This window comes from Scyliorhinus torazame, chromosome 14 (assembly GCF_047496885.1).
Source record: "Scyliorhinus torazame isolate Kashiwa2021f chromosome 14, sScyTor2.1, whole genome shotgun sequence".
Classification (NCBI taxonomy): Eukaryota; Metazoa; Chordata; class Chondrichthyes; order Carcharhiniformes; family Scyliorhinidae; genus Scyliorhinus; species Scyliorhinus torazame.
Window position 1 is genome coordinate 86,468,517 of NC_092720.1, and position 16,833 is coordinate 86,485,349.

Sequence of the window (16,833 nt, forward strand, 5' to 3'; positions counted from 1 at the left end):
AACTTGATTAAATAAAATAGGAAGTGAAGGAAACACATTCAACACTGACTAATTAACTTATTTAAGCAGTGAGAAAGTTGCAACTATCCTCAGGGAAATAACATCTTTTTAAACAATTCATGGAAGGATAGTGAAGTCGGTTTGTTGTTTTTCACAATGTTGTTAAACTGTTTTGAAACCAAATATTTTGTGGTATAAATTATATTTGTCATATTAAATTTCAAGGTTTAACTTTTTACAGCACCACACATGCACCATGTTTGAATATCTTTGCGAAGATACAAACAAATTTAGACTGCGGTGTGCTGAGTGGCTCTCCAGTTACATTATATTTTACTCAATTCCCAGACCCTTGGGCTTCACATATATAAAGAAAAATAAAACCCAATCCAATTACTCAAGATCATTTGGCAATATTTGTGCCGCACAAGTGCCAGTTAATAACCATCTCCAACAAGAGAGGATCTAACCATATCCCCTTGACATTCAATGGCATTACCATCCTGAATCCTCACCGAATCAACAGCCTGGGGGTTACCATTGATCAGAAACCGAACTGGACTAGCCATAGAAACACTGTGGCTACCAGAATAGGTCAAAGACTAGGGGGCATGTAACTCACCTTCTGACCCCCCCAAAGCTTGTCCACTACCTAGAAGGCACAAGTCTGGAGTGTAATGGAATATTCTCCATTTGCTTGGATGTGTGCAGCTCCAACAACAATCAAGATGCAATTCAGGGCAAAGCAGCCCGCTTGATTGCTCCTCCTTCCACAAACATTCCATCCCTCCACCACCGACAAACAGTGGCAGCCATGTGGACCATCTACAAGATGCACTGCAGTAACTCTCCAAGGTTCTTTAGTCAGCACCTCACAAATTATCGACCATTATCATCTAGAAGGACACGAGCAGCAGGTACCTGGGAGACCCACAACCTGGAGTTCCCCTCCAAGTCTCCCCAGCGACGCCCACATCCCATCTGAGGGAGGTGGTGGCATGGTGGTATTGTCGCAGGACTAGTAATCCAGAATCCTAGGATAATGTCTGGGGACCCGGGTTTGAATCCCACCACAGAAACTCAATAAAACACCTGGAATTAAAAAGCCTAATGCTAACCATGAAACATTATCGATTATCGGAAAAAACGATCTGGTTCACTAATGTCCTTTAAAGGGGCAGCATGGTAGCATAGTGGTTAGCACTATGGCTTCACAGTGCCAGGGTATCAGGCTCGATTCCCGCCTGGGTCACTGTCTGTGCGGAGTCTGTATGTTCTTCCCGTGTCTGCGTGAGTTTCCTCCGGGTGCTCCGATTTCCTCCCACAGTCCAAAGATGTGCAGTTTAGGTGGATTGACCATGCTAAATTTCCCTTAGATTAGATGGGGTTGCTGGGTTACGCTTAAGTAGGGTGCTCTTTCCAAGAGCCAGTGCAGACTCGATGGGCCGAATGGCCTCCTTCTGCACTGTCAATTCTATGATAACAGGGACGTGTGGCAGATTTCCTTCCCTAAAGGACATTAGTGAACGCTGGACATTTACATTAATCATTGATATTTTTATGGTCATTATTACTGAGACTAGCTTTTATATTCCAGATTTATTAATTGAATTTAAATTCCACCAGATATTATAGTTGGATTTTAAAACATGTGCCCAGCACAGTACTCCAGGTTGTCCAGTGAAATTACCATTACCTCACCCTCTCTCCTGAATAGCTGACAAAGTTTAAGGCCAGATACATCATTTTGGACTGAAAATTTGTATTTGAAACATTCTCTCATGTCAAAGAAAAGCTCAATAGTGATCATTCAAAGATATCTAAGATATGAAACAACGAAGTATTACGTGAAACAACCAAAATATTCAAGGGCGTATCTAATTCTGAATCACCCTTCTAAAATATTGTGACACACCCTACATTGTTAAAAATATCTGGCGATCACTTGATCACCTGTCTTCACCACCCCCCACTTCAAATCTTCCATTATCACAAAGACCAACCCTGATGTCTCTGCCCTTGCAAACTATCGGCCCACTTCCAACTTTTCTTCCCTCTCCAAATTCCTTTTTCGTAACACATGCATAATTTCCTCACATTCCACATTTGAACCACTCCAATAAGGTTTGCTGCCATAGCATTTTAACAGTCCTTATCACAGTCACAAATGGCATTCTTTGTGACTGTGACCATGGTAACTGTCCCTTCCCATCTTTCCCAACCTGTCAGCAGCCACACTAGAGTCCTCCAACGCATCTCCTTCATCATTCAGCGCGATGAGGCTGCCTTCTCCTGGTTCTGTTTTTATCCAGCTAGTCACAAAACCATCGAATCACCTGCAGTCGCTTCTATTCCTGTTTCCATACTGTTACCTCTGAAGTTTCCCACAATGATCTATTGTCGACGCCCTCAGATTTTTAACTGACATACTGTCCTCAGTAACATCACCTGAAAACAAAATGTCAAGTTCCGTATGTACTCTAATGACACGCAACTCTTCCTCTCTCAAGTCTTCCAGTGTCCCTGATTTGTTTGTTCAATATCCCAGAGATTTCCCCTAATTACATATTTGGGAGACAAAGTCATTGGGGTGAATTCTCCACCGGTGGGATTCTCTGTTCTGCCCGCAGTGCAATTCTGTCTGTGAGTTTCCTAGTGGCTACAATGGGAAATCCCACTGACCAACGGCGGGAATGGAGAATCCTGCTGCCAGTGAAGGAACGCTGCCGAGGTACACACCACTGCGAGGGTGAAGAATTCAGCCCTCTTTCTTTGGTATATATAAAAAACAGAAAATGTCAACTCTGTTTTGGGCGGCACGATGGCGCGGTGATCAGCACTGCTGCCTCATGGTACTGAGGGCCTGGGTTCGATCCCGTCCCCGGGTCACTGTCCATGTGGAGTTTGCACATTCTCCCTGTGTCTGTGTGGGTTCCACCCCCACAACCCAAAGATGTGTAGGCTAGGTGGATTGGCCACACTAAATTGCCCTTAATTAGAATTTTTTATTAAAAATGTTAAAATCTGAACTCTGTTTCTCTCGCGCCTGGCTGAGCTGCTGAGTATTTCCAGCATTTATGTTTTCATTTCAGATTTCCAGCATCTGCAGCATTTTAGCTTTTATAAAATGTTTCCCTGCCACTGATTCTATCCTTCTCCCTAACCATTAAATGGGGCTGAACCAGACCATTCACAATCTATTTGTCACTGAGACAAACTTCCAACCACATGTTAGATCACCTATCCTGCTATTTCGTTTCATCGGTCAGTGTCAAACTTTGTTTGAAAACTTTTCTATGAAGTGCCTTGCGATGTTTTTAAGATTTTCAGCGAGACATCTAAAGGATGAGTTGGTACAGAATGAGGATAGAAATAGGTACAACCACTGTAAAAAAAAAAAGCAATCTTGGCATCAATACTGTGGGAGCCGAAGGAAGAGGTTTCATGGAACGCATGGTAGGCTGGATAAGAATAATGTTTATTTACACTATACACAATAACCACAAGCACTACAACTGCTCACCCTGAACGGACACCCTCCCTGACCTGCACCAAGGCCGAGGGGGGAGGGGGTGGGGGGTGGGGGGGGGGGGGGGGAGTTTGCTGTGAAGCTCCTCCCAGTAAGGGGGGAGGCTCCGCGCCTCAATTACCAGAGTAGTTCATATTCCATGGTGTAGGAGGGGAATCGGATCCAATATGATGCTTGGCCCCTGAGGGGGTCATAACAGATGGATCCTAATTTATTAAAGAGGGGGGAAATAGCAGCGGTTCGGGTCGCAAGGTTTTATTTGCATTAGATATGCAGGTTTTGTAATTGGATTGGAGAATAGCCAAGGTTAAATCTTTATTCAAAAAGAGATAGAAAAAGATGTTAGAAAATGGAAATTAATACTGTTAGAAACATTAATTGCATGTAATATTTATAAAATGAAAAAGCCTCAGGAAGTTTGTTAAAATACTTACACAAGACAACACAGTCGAAACAAAATTTCTTTTAACATTTAGATTTTAATACAATTGAAATATGCAGATTGCCATGATTTATTTAATCCTTACTCTCCCCCATAGTTTATTGTTCCACTATCAGATGATTGCAATTGCAGTTTGAGCTAGGTATTTTCAATTTTCAATGCCACATCTCCTAAGATTAATTAAATCTGACCCAGTTTTCTGAACGAGTTATCCAGCTCGTCCCATTCTGCTGTTCTTTCCCCAGTATTATTTTTCCCTTTAAATTTATTTATCTCCCTTTTCAAAAGTATTCCGGATTCTACTTCCACCACTTGACATTAAAATAATTCTCTGAACCTCTCTATTTATTCATTTGTTTGGTTCGACTCTTAACTTTATGCCTTTCATTTGCTGACTCAGTGATCAGTGTGAATAGTTCAGTTTGATTTATTAAAAGGTGTTCATAATTTTGAACACGTCTATCTAATCTCCCCTTAACCGTCTCAGTTTTAATGAAAAGCGCTTCAGTTTTTTGGGGCCTTCCTTCGCAGCTAAAGCCTTTCATCCATGTTATAATCTCAGTGAATCCCTTCTGCACCCATTCCAAGATATGGGATATGATGGAATACACCCACGGAACGCTGGTAAGCTCCTGTGACAGGAGCGTTGGGAATGAACTGCGAATTGTTATAAGTCAACAGTTCAACTTCGTGTTGATCAAAGAAAATACAATATGAACAGAGGTAAGAAGCCTCAAAGAGTTATTAATCAGAGTAATATAACTGAGATGCAAGATGTAGGTCAGTATTACATATTATGTAGAAATAGGCCCATGACACTGTTATTTAATTGATCTAATAATGTTAATGGAACTGTAACCAAGGAAAGATGTAACTAATGAGGAAAATTAGATGAATGACTGAAGTTAATGTTAGAACTAAAAAGGGAGTAATTTGGAATCTCCACTCTTTTGTTTTTCTTTAACTGTATTGTTATACTATCTCATCCAGAAATTTAGCAAAATGGGACAAGCAATAGGAAATTGATGTGACACAGATGCTATCAAACAAGGCAGCTTCGGATATACTTTTCTGATCTTCAAAATCATATAAATTTGCCTTTCTTAGTGAATAACATTATTTTGCCATCAGCCTGGTGGAAACAAGAAGGATTTTAATGCTCTATATTTGGCCCAAGTTTGGATTTATTTTGATGGGAAACAATGTATTTATTTTGAACAAATGGAATTCTTTATTAAATGATCTGGAATGCTTTGTGGGTGAATGGGAAATATGGAATTCAATAGAAAAGCAGTGATTCAAAGCATGACACAGTTGAAATGTGTTAAATTTGTTCTCTTAAAGTTCAAGTGTAACAAACTGTTGTTAAGGGTGTAAAAAGGATTAAGTATCCCATTAAGCATATAAAAAATGTTGAAGTACTTAAGACTGCTAAATTGTGTTTTGGCACTATGGCAAGAAATGCAAGTTAAAATGTTACAGCCTTGTATTTAGCAGTTCCAGTTGATCATTTATTTCCAACTGGAACTGCCTGGTTGGCATGGCCTTGGTGTCAACTGTATGTTGTGTAAACTATTACTAGTGTAATTTGTATGTGCACCATACCACAGGAGCCAATGTTTTGAGTTCCAGGCAAGCTGTGTTGTGGATAGAAGTGCCAATATAAACTTGTTTAAATCATCAGATAGCGAAAGCAGCTATCCAAGTGATATGCATACCTCATAAAAATGGTTCATGCACCTTCTACTATTGTAAAGCAGGTCCTGTGCGATACACTTCGCAAGGCATGGATGTGTGTTATCTGTGATACCTTCAAGACACATGTGTGACAGGGCAGCATGGTAGCACAGTGGTTAGAGCACAGTTGCGTCACAGCTCCAGGGTCCCAGGTTTGATTCCCGGCTTGGGTCACTGTCTGTGCGGAGTCTGTATGTTCTCGCGTGTCTGTGTGGGTTTCCTCCATGTATTCCAGGCTGCAGCAGAAGAGCAGGCTGCAGAGGGGCAGGTGGCAGCTGCTCAGGCTGGAGGGCTGGCCGCCCAACAGGATGATGGGAAGGAGGAGGAGATGGAGGTGGTGCCAAATATGGTGTGCGTCGGTGGGATTTCCCACGGAATTTTGAGAAATTTGAAAAAATGATGTTCTTGGTGGCGTCCTGCTGATTCACTCACCTCAGGAAAACCTAATCACTTCGGAGCTCCATTTAAACGTATAATGTTGGTAAAAGCGAGATCATCCATTTTGGTAGGACTAACAGCAAAATGGACTATTATTGAAATGGTAAAAAGTTGCAGCATGCTGCTGTGCAGAGGGACCTGGGTGTCCTTGTGCATGAATCTCAAAGTTGGTTTGCAGGTGCAGCAGATAATTAAGAAGGCAAATGGAATTTTGTCCTTCATTGCTGGAGGGATGGAGTTTAAAAGCAAGAAGGTTATGTTGCAGCTGTACAGGGTGCTGGTCAATTTTGCTGTCCTTACTTGAGAAAGGATGTACTGGCACTGGAGGGGGTGCAGAGGAAATTCACTAGGTTGATTCCAGAGTTGAGAGGATTAGCTTATGAGGAGAGACTGTGTAGACTGAGACTATACTCATTTGAATTTACAAGAATGAGAGGGAAATCTTAATAACAGTAAATAAATAACCTTTATTGTCACAAGTAGGCTTACATTAACACTGCAATGACGTTATTGTGAAAAGCCCCTAGTCGCCACATTCCAGCACCTGTTCGGGTACACTGAGGGAGAATTCAGAATTCTCAGCTGGTACAGGAATTGAACCCGCGCTGCTGGCCTTGTTCTGCATCACAAACTGGCTGCCTCGCCCACTGAGCTAAACAAGCCCCTGTTATCGAAACATATAAAATGATGATGGGAATAGATAAAATAAAAGTAGGGAGGTTGTTTCCACTGGTGGGTGTAACTAGAACTAGGGGGCATAGCCTCAAAATAAGGGGGAACAGAGTTCAGGATGAACTTCTTCACCCAAAGGACACTGAATCTGTGGAATTCCTTGCCCAGTGAAGCAGTTGAGGCTACCTTGTTGAATGTTTTTAAAGCAAAGATAGGTAGATTTTTGAACAGTAAAGGAATCAAGGGTTATGGTGAGCGGGCGGGTAAGTGGAGCTGGGTCCTGTAATGGAAAATCTGAAGAATATGACATTTGAAACATGAAAGTAACACTGAGAATGCCTGAGACTTTTAATGAAAGGGAGAAGTCCCACAAGGGGTGAACAACAGCAGCTGTTTGAAAAGCAGACAACTGCACAGACAGGGAAGAGAACAGATAGGAACAATTCATTCCGATTTACAAGTTAAAAAAGTAATTCAATCGACTTAAATTCTTAAGTTATATGAAAGGGAACAGTATTTCACAATTCTTTAAGCAATGAATTATTTTATTGAACAATTAAGAAAAACAGCCAGAATCTAAAGTTTAACATAAGGAACAACTGTTAAGTGTGAAAACTTGCTGACATCAGTAATAAGATGAGACAACTGATTTAAAAATAAAGAAAACTAGAAGGTGACAAGGTTACACCATGACATACACCATTTTGACGTTAAAAGCATTTAGAAAATGGCCGAGCCAGATAAGGATAGAGTCGAAGGGGGTAATCTGAACATGACACCAGCCTAACCCAAAGATGACCCGGGTCGAGTCTGAAAAATCATTAAGAAAATATATAAATCTGAAAAAATACTGGCAGAGAAACAGACACATTTATCACCTGTCAAGCAAAGCGATCAAGTTCAAAGTAAGTAACGGCAAGCTGGTGGAATGAAGCTGTGCTGTTGCAAAAGTGCCACGCTTCTAACCGATAAGAAACTAACATTCAACTGTTAGGCGCAAATACCAGAAGGGTGTCATTTGTAAACGTCAGACTGCAAAAATTGCGATAAAAACCCTGAAAAGTGAGCAGAGACTTTCACTTCTTCCTCGGTGATGGGACAAGCAGCATTTGAAGACCAAGCAGCCCAGAGAATCGAACAGAAGACCAAAAGTTAAAAAAACTGATTGTCAAGATAGACTTGAAAGTCTGCAACTGGTCCGAACTAGAAAAGATCTTTTTAACCTCTCTGTAAAAGTAGTTTTTATCTTTTTAACTTGAAAATAAAGTTACGTTTAAATTGATAACCTGAAAGAGTGGTTATTATTATCTTTAGAAAGTTTACTTTACTTTACTTAGCAAGCCGGACCCGTGTGTAAGCTACTAAGTGCTAAGTAAATAGAATTCTTCTATGAAGATATGGGTTAGGCCGGGGAATAACTTGAAACACTAGTTTGACACAAATAGCACCCACCTAAGTCTGCATAGGAGTCAGGGAGTGAGAATCCCTGCTCACCATTTAGAATATCTTGGCCCTTTTTGGTGTAGGGGGAATTCTGAGAACAGTGGTGAGGTTAAAACTACAGTCCACAAAAAGATCATCCATGACCTTATTAAATGGCGGAGCAGGCTTGAAGGGCTTTCTCCCTGCCATTTCATGGTGATTCATCCCTGTACTGTGTGAGAATAACAGTGTAATGTCTCTCCCACCGCTCCCACTGATGGCTCAGTAAAGATGCATGCTGTGGGCAGCTCCCCCCCCCCCCAATCGCTCCAGCATCAATGATTTGATTTGATTTATTGTCACGCGTACAGTGACAATGAAAAGTACAGTACATACATAGTAGACAAAAAGAATAATCAACAGAGTACATTGACAAATGGTACATTGACAAACAGTGATTGGTACAGCCACTCTTCTCCAGTGATGGGTGTGGTGATATGCATCACTGTAACTACACAAGGGGTTAATGTAGATACACTAGGACTGAATAAACATTAGAGGGAGCACCAGAGACATCATGACATGCAGAAATACAGCTGATGAACACATAGAATAGGACACGACCAATGGGCAGTCAAGACACCCAGAGGTGACACTACCACAAGGGGGCAACCCATATAAAAGGACAGAGCACACATGCTCTTGCTCTTTCCACTGGTGATAACTGGAGCGACAGTCAAGGTGTATATATCAGTTAGCACCTTCTACACGTGGCTCAGAGCTAGTCTGGTCTAGTTAGTTATAGTAAGCACGCTTAGATTAGTAGAGTGTCAAATCCACAGCGAACTGTGTGCACTGCTTAACAAGTTCAATAAAGCGTATTGAACCAACACCAAAGTTTGGAGTCTACTTTCAAGTACAACTGCATCCAGTTGCAGTCCATGTTACCCCAGGTTGATTAACACGACATGGTACCAGAAGTCTACTATCTCTAAGTGGTTTACCTCGAGTGATTCTGTGATGACCAGCAAGTGCCTTCCAGCGGCATGGAGAAGATCCAGGTCACCCACAGCTATGGATCTTTGGCAATCTCAGCGCTAACTGGCGTTTCTTCAAGCAAAGGTTTCTTCTCTACATTGAGGCCTCTGACCGCGAGGATGCGTCCGATGCCAGAAAAATTGCGCTGCTCCTATCAACTGCAGGTGACCAAGCCATACAGATTTTCAACTCGCTTAATTTTACCGACGACCAGGACAAGACCAAATTCAAGATCGTTTTGGAGAAGTTCGACAGTCACTGTGAAGTCGAAACAAATGAGACCTTTGAGCACTATATCTTCCAGCAACGCCTTCAGGGTAGGGATGAACTGTTCCAATCCTTTCTAACACATCTCTGTATATTAGCTCAGTCCTGCAATTATGGTGCAACCGCTGATTCCATGATCAGGGCTCAGATCGTGTTTGGGGTGCACTCCGATTCCTTGCGGGAGCAACTCCTCAAAATTAAGCACATGATCCTGCCAGTCGCAATCAAAACTTGTATAGTGCATGAGCATGCGAGAAATCGGTACTCCCATTTCAAATCGGCAGAATACGAAAAATTTGCCTCCCACGAGGCAGAGAGTGTACAGGCCATCACCCGGATGCAGCGCCTCAGTATCGATGAAAGCGACCATTTTGCATGCTTTTCCCGGGGCCCCACGCATGCGCAACACGAACGGGAGAACAAAGCGGCTGAAAACCAAACTGCGCATGTGCGACGACGCATGGAGCGTGACAACATCAACATCGACACTTCCATAACAAAATAAGACAGCCACTCGATCATATAAATTCATGAACTTTGGACTAATACATATTATTTGGTATTGTGTAATCATCAGATTCATCATGATTTGTACATGTCATCACTTAACTACCTATTTTGTTCAATTTTATTTAACACTGTACAGAAAATATGTAACACAAAAAGGGGGGGATGTGGTGATAAGCATCACTGTAAATACACAAGGGGTTAATGTAGATACACTAGGACTGAGTAAACACTAGAGGCAGCACCAGAGACATCATGACATGCAGACATACAGCTATTGAACACATAGAATAGGACACGACCAATGGGCAGTCAAGACACCCAGAGGTGACACTACCACAAGGGGGCAACCCATATAAAAGGACAGGGCACACATGCTCTTGCTCACTCCACTGGTGACAACTGGAGATTTCAGAGTTCTTCCTGTGTGTGGGATTCTACTCTCATTTCAGTTGTACTTCCCCAAGTGAGAGGGTCTTCATTCCTCATGAGACAGGGACAGAACCCATTCCAAAGAAGCCTACTCTGGCGTTAGAGTCTGGCCTCTCATGGGACCCCACACAGGAACCTCACAGTTGCCCCAGTGCTGACCCTCAGAATTCATCTCCTCCCACCCACTTTCCAGCTCCCACAAAGGACGGACACTCCCTCAGTGGTGATTTGGCCACAAACCCAGCAAGGAGGACATAGGATGCGATGCCCGAATGTCAGCCTCCAAACCCCGTTAAATCAAGGGGTGCCCCAAAATGAATGGAAGGTAAAGCCTGCTAGTGACATCTCCCCCTGAGATTGAGTGACTGCACCCCAGCCCTGACCTCGAACTTTCCTGTGCACCCTGAGCAATGAAGAGTCGGTTGAATAATGGCTGCCTGAGTGCTCATTTCCGATATTCCCCTTGGAGGTAAAGCCGCTAGGGGGGCATGGTAGCACAGTGGTTAGCACAGTTGTTTCACAGCTCCAGGGTCCCAGGTTCGATATCCAGCTTTGGTCACTGTCTGTGTGGAGTCTGCACATTCTTGCCATGTCTGCGTGGGTTTCCTCCGGGTGCTCCGGTTTCCTCCCACAATCCAAAGATGTGCAGGTTAGGTGGATTGGCCATGCAAAATTGCCCTTCGTGTCCAAAAAAAAAAGGTTGGGTGGGTTTGCTGGGTTACAGGGATGGGTTGGAGTGGTGGGCTTCGGTAAGGTGCTTTTTCCAAGGGCCGGTGCAGACTCGATGGGCCGAATGGCCTCCTTCTGCACTGTAAATTCTATGATTCACGCTTTTGTAAACCTGTAAATGACACCGGCATGGCGTCATGCCGGCCCGTGGTGAATATTCCGTGAGGTGGGGGGGGAGGTCTGGTGGAAGTATTCGGTAATAGCATGCTAATGTATTAAAGTGAGGTTATCGGGCTCCCATGGTGTGATTCGTACTACTCCAATGGAGGGGGAGGGGTGTGAATTTGAAAACCCAATCATGCCGAAGGTAATTGAGATTTCCGATTCTCTCTGGACTCTGAGTCCGTGCCAGTTTCTCACGGGCAGAGAGTGTGGGTTCAAAATGACCCCCATCATTCGAGTTGTGGTCTCACCAACACCATGCACAGTTGTAGCAACACTTCTCCAATTATATACTCCATCCCCCATGCAATAGAGGCCTACATTCCATTTGACTTCTTAATACTTGCTGTACCTGCGTGCTAACACTTTGTGATTCATGCATTTTCCCTCTTTATTATTTGTTTATCATCCTTTGCTGGTTTCTAAAATTGTCCCAATTGTCTGGGCTATCAATTATCCTCACAGCATTGTCAGTCTTTTCTCAGTTCAGTTTGATGTCATCCTTAACTTCCTTAGCGAGCCCCAGATGGTTCAACCTTCACATTGCGTTTTTCTTTCTCAATGGAATATATCTTTGTGAAAAATTCTGAAATCTCTCCTTAAATGTCTGCTACTGCTGTCCTGCCATTTTACCTTTTAACCCATTTTCCCAGTCCACTTTATCAACTCTGTCTTTGCACCTTTTATTTAGGTTTAAGACACTAATTTCAGACCTATGTTTCTCACCCTGGCATTGACAGTGTAATTTTGGTATGTTGTGATCAATCTTACCTAAAAGATCCTTTGCTATGAGATAATGAATTAATCCTGTCTCATTGGACTTCACTAGGTCCAGAATAAACTGCTTCTGGTTGGTTCCTCAGCATTTTCTGAGAAACTGCGCGGGATTCTCGGGTCGCCCAGCCACATGCTTCTCGACAATGTGCTGTTCACTAGCGGTGGGATTCTTTCTTCTCGCCGCTCATCAGTCGGGATTTCCCATTGAAACCGCCCCGTGCTGCCGTGAAACCCACTGGTGGGGGGGGAGCTGCCAGCAGGAGAAGTGAATCACAATAGCCGGAGAATTCCACCCACTGACTCAAATGAGTTCTAAGATCTTGTTCTCAAGGCTTCCTTTGCTAATTTGATTTGTCCAATATATAATAATGTTTATTGTCACAAGTAGGCTTACATTAACATTGCAATGAAGTTACTGTGAAAAGTCTCTCGTCGCCACATTCCAGCGCCTGGTCAGGTCCACAGAGGGAGAATTCAGAATGCCCAAATTACCTAACAGCACATCTTTCTGGACTTGTGGGAGGAAACCGGAGCACACGGAGGAAATCCAGTCAGACACGGGGAGAACATGCAGACTCCGCACAGACAGTGACCCAAGCCGGGAATCGAACCTGGGACCCTGGAGCTGTGAAGCATCAGTGCTAACCACTGTGCTACCGTGCCGCCCATGTGATGATTAAAATTGTCCACCATGATTGCAATACCTTTCTCATAAGCCCTCGTTATTTCTTGGCTGAAAATTAAAGAAGCCTCCATTCACTTCATGAAATTATTGATTAGACTGCAGTAAGATAGCAACTAATCGAATCTGAATTGTATGAATTGTATTTAACAAATTCTTTGCTGAAGAAAAAGATTCAAAAATCAGATACAAGTCAGAATTAGCCAGCATGTCAGAGGTCACAGAGACAGTTTCATAATACCTCTCGTAAAGGTCCCAAAATATATACGCACTGAAAATGTGGTGAATTTAGCTCACAGTTCCATTCAAAGCTACAATATCTCTAGTGCATCTGTTAGTTGCTCCATAAATGATTTGGGAGCTTTTTTTTCTGATTCACTCTGTCTGGAAGATGATTTATTTTCATGAAGAAGTCCTTCCTGACATCTGACCTATTCTTTTGGTCCTCAGCTTGGACTTAGAATTTTAAAACATATTTAGCTGTAACTGATTTTTCTTGTGTTGCAGGGCCAATTTTAACTTGATCCATCAGTGTTGAAGAGTCAATAATGGCCTCAAAATAGTCCTTGCTTTCATCATACACAGGCAGCCTGTCATTCTGCCCATCAGCTGTCAGAGAGTTAGAATCTGCCAACTTTTATACCTCAAAAAAGTTAGTTTCCAAAATGCAAAACCTTGCAGTGATTTGTGAATTTCATATGCCACTGTTCTCAACTTTTAATTTTCTCTGCAGTTAAAAAAAAGGCAACACGGTAGCGCAGTGATTAGCACTGTTGCTTCACAGCTCCAGGGTCCCAGGTTCGATTCCCTGCTTGGGTCAATGTCTGTGCAGAGTCTGCACATTCTCCCCATGTCTGTGTGGATTTCCTCCGGGTGCTCCGGTTACCTCCCACAGTCCAAAGATGTGCAGGTTAGGTGGATTGGCCATGTTAAATTGCCCTTAGTGTCCCAAAAAAAACATTGGGGATGTTGGTTAGTGGGTTCCTGGGATAGGGTGAAGGTGTGGGCTTAATTAGGGTGCCCTTTCCAAGGGCCGGTGCAGACTTGATGGGCAAATGGCCTGCACTGTAAATTCTATGATTCCTATGATTCTTATTTTTTTTTAAATCACGTTGGCCATGCAGAATCTTTTTCGAGCTATTTATTTTGCCAAGGAAATATTATCAGAAATGAAACAAAACTGGATTTCAAGCCAGAGTTGAAATAATAGGCCCAGACAAAGGAATAAAATAATAAAGAAGACATTATAAATGTGATTGCTCTGATAATTGATTCTGATGGGCTGGAAAGCAGTAGATTAATCGAAAAAATTGAATTTGTCTTATAATTACTGGTATTGAAGACAGAGCATGCACTAAAAAAATGTCATTCTACACCAGGTGTTATGAACATGTTTTTATTATGTGATCCATTGACTCTATCTACACCTCCCGCTGCCTGGGGAAAGCGGGCAGCAGAATCAAAGACCCCTCCCACCCGGCTTACTCATTCTTCCAACTACTTCCTCGGGCAGGAGATACAAAAGTCTGAGAACACACACGAACAGATTCAAAAAGAGCTTCTTCCCCGCTGTTACCAGTCTCCTAAACAACCCTCTTATGGGCTGACCTAATTAATATTACACTCCGATGCCGGCGTCTTACATTGTGTACGTTGTGTTGCCCTATTACGCATTTTCTTTTCTTGTACGGAATGATCTGTTTGAACTGCATGCAGAAAAATACTTTTCACTGTACCTCGGTACGCATGACAATAAACAAATCCAATCCAATGCTGTTTCGTTTTGCTATTATTAATATAAATTGGGGTTGTGTTCAGGCCCAATGGATTCTGGATACCAAGAGGAGAGTACAACTGGTTGAGCCTGAGTTTAAGGCCAGTGATATGTTAACTCCTCGGTCTCACCTACACACTCCCATTCACTGCCCACCTGAAGTCGCCAGGAGACGAAGTTCAAGTGGTTGGAAGCTGGTGAACAGCAACAAAGGAAAACCTGCTCGCAAGTTGGTAAGTTATGGGGTGAGGAGTTCTTGAGGGTATCACAGAAAAGTTGTAAAGGTGGGGTTTAGGGCACAGGAGATCATAATATTCCTTGTGAGGCATAGCAAAATACGCCTACCTCTTCTGGATCCTTGAAGCAGAGTATTCCAGTTAACTTAGAGAAGCATCAGACGATTGGCAACCGACATTTACCGTACTGCCATTCCTGCTAAGGCCCAGTTGTCCCAGTTGAGACAGGAAGGAAAATAATTATTTATGTCAACTGGACTACTCTGTAAAAACTTTCATTTTTATTTTGAAAATGGACAAGGCTTTAATCTAACCAGCCACGACTCTTTCGAGAAGAATTTCTAGCCTTCGGACAAACCAGCAGAGTCTGATTATCTTTTAAGAAGGTGCTAATGACCTATCCTGCAGCTGCACAAAGCAGCTTTGTATTTCTAAAGAAGAATTCTGGTCACTGGAAGCGCGATGTCACCAAGGCCAAAGGCAGCTGTTTGTGACTCCTAATACTCAATGTGTTATCAATGGCGCCATGGTTATCTGCTCCAAAACAACCATGGGCCTCATTAGACAACCTGAACCATACTGTTACATAACTGAGACTTGAGCTGTCTGAATTCCTTTAATTAATAATCTGTGGGCTCTTTTCTTCAGTCACTGTTTGACCTCCAAAGGGAGCAGGACTCCAGACAGCAGCCTGTATCTGTCGACCATCTTGCCGTCACAACAGAAGGAGTTTTGCCCAGCTACAATCACTCGACCCTCATATACTTTGTGAACTATTGGATCATTGCAACTGGTGTCTTCAAAACTAATTCGACTTCATGTGCCTTCTCCCCTTGTGGAAGTCCTCACTTTATAGAATTTACAGTGCAGAAGGAGGCCACTCGGCCCATCGAATCCTCACCGGCCCCCGGAAAGAGCACCCCACCCAAGCCCACACCTCCACCCTATCCCCACAACCTAGTAACCCCACCCAACACTAAGGGCAATTTTGGACACTAAGGGCAATTTAGCATGGCCAATCCACCTAATCTGCACATCTTTGGACTGTGGGAGGAAACCGGAGCACCCGGAGAAACCCACGCAGACACAGGGAAAACGTACAGACTCCGCACAGACAGTGACCCAAGCCGGGAATCGAATCTGGGACCCTGGAGCTGTGAAGCAATTGTGCTAACCACTATACTACCGTACTGTCCAACTTCTAGAAAGAGATATCACCCTGTGATTGTCAACCAACCTACCCACTGAAGGAAGATCCCATTAGACTTTTGATTCTGGATTCTGGGCTCATGTAAAACCATCGCTCGTATTTTTATTGTGGTCTATCCTTGAACACCCTTTGTTTCACCCATTCCTCTTTTAATGTGTAAGTTGTTGTTGAAAACTCACCACTATTCTTAGAAGTCCTTTATACCAAAAAGGGCCAACATTCTAAATGGTGAACAGGGATTCTCACTCCCTGACTCCGTTGCAGGCTTCAGTGGGTGCTATTCAGGTCAAACTATATTTTCAAGTTATCCCCCGGTAAGATTTCATCTACTTACCACTTAGTAGCATCGATCCTGGGACCCGCATTGCTAAGTAAGTAAAGTAGACTTTGGAATAACCACTATTTCAGGTCAAATTAAGTTATTTTATTATTATATTTTTTCTTTTGAAAGCTGCAATTACTGTCTTTACAGAAAGGTAAAAAGATCTTGCTTCTGTATCCTTCTGGTGGTTGAAGGGACCTTCAGGCCCACCTTGACAATCAATCTTCTTTTTAAAAATCTGGTCTTCTTTAGATGTATTCGCTGATGAGCTTGGTTGCTGTGTCCTATCTTTCCCATGTACCAAGCTATGAGAGCTGACTATCTCTGAACTGACTCTGAGCTGACTTTGCCTCCTCTTTAAATTCTAGTCTTCCTTAGATGTATTAGCTGTTTTAGGTCGGCTGCTTTGCCCTGTCCCTTTCCCATGGCCGAGCTGACTGTAATCTGACTCTGAGCT